Raw genomic sequence first — 3,777 nt, 5'->3', positions numbered from 1 at the left:
ACACTCATCGCTCTTTAAATTGGAGGGTGTATCTACAGTAGAACCTATGTAAATTAGGGTTTTCGAATTTAATGGGAGTAAAATATATTTTAATCGTGTACTCCTACTCCGATTAAGGTTGTGTTTAGCTCCGGAATCCATGCAAAATTCATTTTCAAGGAAAGAAAAATACCACAAGTCTGGAGAGCACACTCATCGCTCTTTAAATTGGAGGGTGTATCCTACTGTAGAACCCATGTAAATTAGGGTTTCGAATTTAATGGGAGTAAAATATATTTTAATCGTGTACTCCTCACCCCGATTAAGGTTGTGTTTAGCTCCGGAGTCCATGCAAAATTCATTTTCAAGGAAAGAAAAATACCACAAGTCTGGAGAGCACACTCATCGCTCTTTAAATTGGAGGGTGTATCGTACAGTAGAACCTATGTAAATTAGGGTTTTCGAATTTAATGGGAGTAAAATATATTTTAATCGTGTACTCCTCACCCCGATTAAGGTTGTGTTTAGCTCCGGAGTCCATGCAAAATTCATTTTCAAGGAAAGAAAAATACCACAAGTCTGGAGAGCACACTCATCGCTCTTTAAATTGGAGGGTGTATCCTACAATAGAACCTTTGTAAATTAGGTTTTCAAATTTAATGGGAGTAAAATATATTTTAATCGTGTACTCCTTACTCCGATTAAGGTTGTGTTTAGCTCCGGATCCATGCAAATTCATTTTCAAGGAAAGAAAAATACCACAAGTCTGGAGAGCACACTCATCGCTCTTTAAATTGGAGGGTGTATCCTACATGTAGAACCCATGTAAATTAGGGTTTTCGAATTTAATGGGAGTAAAATATATTTTAATCGTGTACTCCTCACCCCGATTAAGGTTGTGTTTAGCTCCGGAGTCCATGCAAAATTCATTTTCAAGGAAAGAAAAATACCACAAGTCTGGAGAGCACACTCATCGCTCTTTAAATTGGAGGGTGTATCGTACAGTAGAACCTATGTAAATTAGGGTTTTCGAATTTAATGGGAGTAAAATATATTTTAATCGTGTACTCCTCACCCCGATTAAGGTTGTGTTTAGCTCCGGAGTCCATGCAAAATTCATTTTCAAGAAAGAAAAATACCACAATCTGGAGAGCACACTCATCGCTCTTTAAATTGGAGGGTGTATCCTACAGTAGAACCTATGTAAATTAGGGTTTTCGAATTTAATGGGAGTAAAATATATTTTAATCGTGTACTCCTCACCCCGATTAAGGTTGTGTTTAGCTCGGAGTCCATGCAAAATTCATTTTCAAGGAAAGAAAAATACCACAAGTCTGGAGAGCACACTCATCGCTCTTTAAATTGAAGGTGTATCGTACAGTAGAACCTATGTAAATTAGGGTTTTCGAATTAATGGGAGTAAAATATATTTTAATCGTGTACTCCTCACCCCGATTAAGGTTGTGTTTAGCTCCGGAGTCCATGCAAAATTCATTTCAAGGAAAGAAAAATACCACAAGTCTGGAGAGCACACTCATCGCTCTTTAAATTGGAGGGTGTATCCTACTGTAGAACCATGTAAATTAGGGTTTTCAATTTAATGGGAGTAAAATATATTTTAATCGTGTACTCCTACCCGATTAAGGTTGTGTTTAGCTCCGGAGTCCATGCAAAATTCATTTTCAAGGAAAGAAAAATACCACAAGTCTGGAGAGCACACTCATCGCTCTTTAAATTGGAGGTGTATCGTACAGTAGAACCTATGTAAATTAGTGTTTTCGAATTAATGGGAGTAAATATATTTTAATCGTGTACTCCTCACCCCGATTAAGGTTGTGTTTAGCTCTGGAGTCCATGCAAAATTCATTTTCAAGGAAAGAAAAATACCACAAGTCTGGAGAGCACACTATGCTCTTTAAATTGGAGGGTGTATCCTACAGTAGAACCTATGTAAATTAGGGTTTTCGAATTTAATGGGAGTAAAATATATTTTAATCGTGTACTCCTCACCCGATTAAGGTGTGTTTAGCTCCGGAGTCCATGCAAAATTCATTTTCAAGGAAAGAAAAATACCACAAGTCTGGAGAGCACACTCATCGCTCTTTAAATTGGAGGTGTATCCTACAGTAGAACCTTTGTAAATTAGGGTTTTCAATTTAATGGGAGTAAAATATATTTTAATCGTGTACTCCTTACTCCGATTAAGTTGTGTTTAGCTCCGGAGTCCATGCAAAATTTATTTCAAGGAAAGAAAAATACACAAGTCTGGAGAACACTCATCTCTTTAAATTGGAGGGTGTATCCTACAGTAGAACTCATGTAAATTAGGGTTTTCGAATTTAATGGGAGTAAAATATATTTTAATCGTGTACTCCTCACCCCGATTAAGGTTGTGTTTAGCTCCGGAGTCCATGCAAAATTCATTTTCAAGGAAAGAAAAATACCACAAGTCTGGAGAGCACACTCATCGCTCTTTAAATTGGAGGGTGTATCTACTGTAGAACCATGTAAATTAGGTTTTCGAATTTAATGGGAGTAAAATATATTTGAATCGTGTACTCCTCACCCGATTAAGGTTGTGTTAGCTCCGGAGTCCATGCAAAATTCATTTCAAGGAAAGAAAAATACCACAAGTCTGGAGAGCACACTCATCGCTCTTTAAATTGGAGGGTGTATCGTACAGTAGAACCTATGAAAATTAGGGTTTTCGAATTTAATGGAGTAAATATATTTTAATCGTGTACTCCTCACCCCGATTAAGGTTGTGTTTAGCTCTGGAGTCCATGCAAAATTCATTTTCAAGGAAAGAAAAATACCACAAGTCTGGAGAGCACACTCATTGCTCTTTAAATTGGAGGGTGTATCCTACAGTAGAACCTATGTAAATTAGGGTTTTCGAATTTAATGGGAGTAAAATATATTTTAATCGTGTACTCCTCACCTCGATTAAGGTTGTGTTTAGCTCCGAAGTCCATGCAAAATCATTTCAAGAAAGAAAATACCACAAGTCTGGAGAGCACACTCATCGCTCTTTAAATTGGAGGGAGTATCCTACAGTAGAACCTATGTAAATTAGGGTTTTCGAATTTAATGGGAGTAAATATATTTTAATCGTGTACTCCTCACCCCTGATTAAGGTTGTGTTAGCTCCGGATTCCATGCAAAATTCATTTTGAGTAAAGAAAATAGCCAAATCTGGAGAGCACACTCATCGCTCTTTAAGTTGGAGGTGTATCCTACACTAGAACCATGTAAATTAGGTTTTCGAATTTAATGGAGTAAAATAATTTTAATCGTGTACTACTCACCCTATTAAGTTGTGTTTAGCCGGGTCCATCAAATTATTTCAAGAAAGAAAAAACAAATCTGAGAACACTATGTCTTTAAATTGGAGTATCCTACATAGACTATAAATTAGGGTTTCGAATTAAGGAGAATATTTTATGTGTACTCACCTTAAGTGTTTGCTCCGGAGTCTTCATTTTCAAGGAAAGAAAAATACCACAAGTCTGGAGAGCACACTCATCGCTCTTTAAATTGGAGGGTGTATCCTACACTAGAACTCATGTAAATTAGGGTTTTCGAATTTAATGGGAGTAAAATATATTTTAATCGTGTACTCCTCACCCGATTAAGGTTGTGTTTAGCTCCGGAGTCCATGCAAAATTCATTTTCAGGAAAGAAAATACCACAAGTCTGGAGAGCACACTCATCGCTCTTTAAATTGGAGGGTGTATCCTACACTAGAACTCATGTAAATTAGGGTTTTCGAATTTAATGGGAGTAAAATATATTTTA

Source organism: Arachis hypogaea, chromosome 6 (assembly GCF_003086295.3).
Source record: "Arachis hypogaea cultivar Tifrunner chromosome 6, arahy.Tifrunner.gnm2.J5K5, whole genome shotgun sequence".
NCBI lineage: Eukaryota > Viridiplantae > Streptophyta > Magnoliopsida > Fabales > Fabaceae > Arachis > Arachis hypogaea.
Note: the sequence above shows the minus strand (reverse complement) of the source record.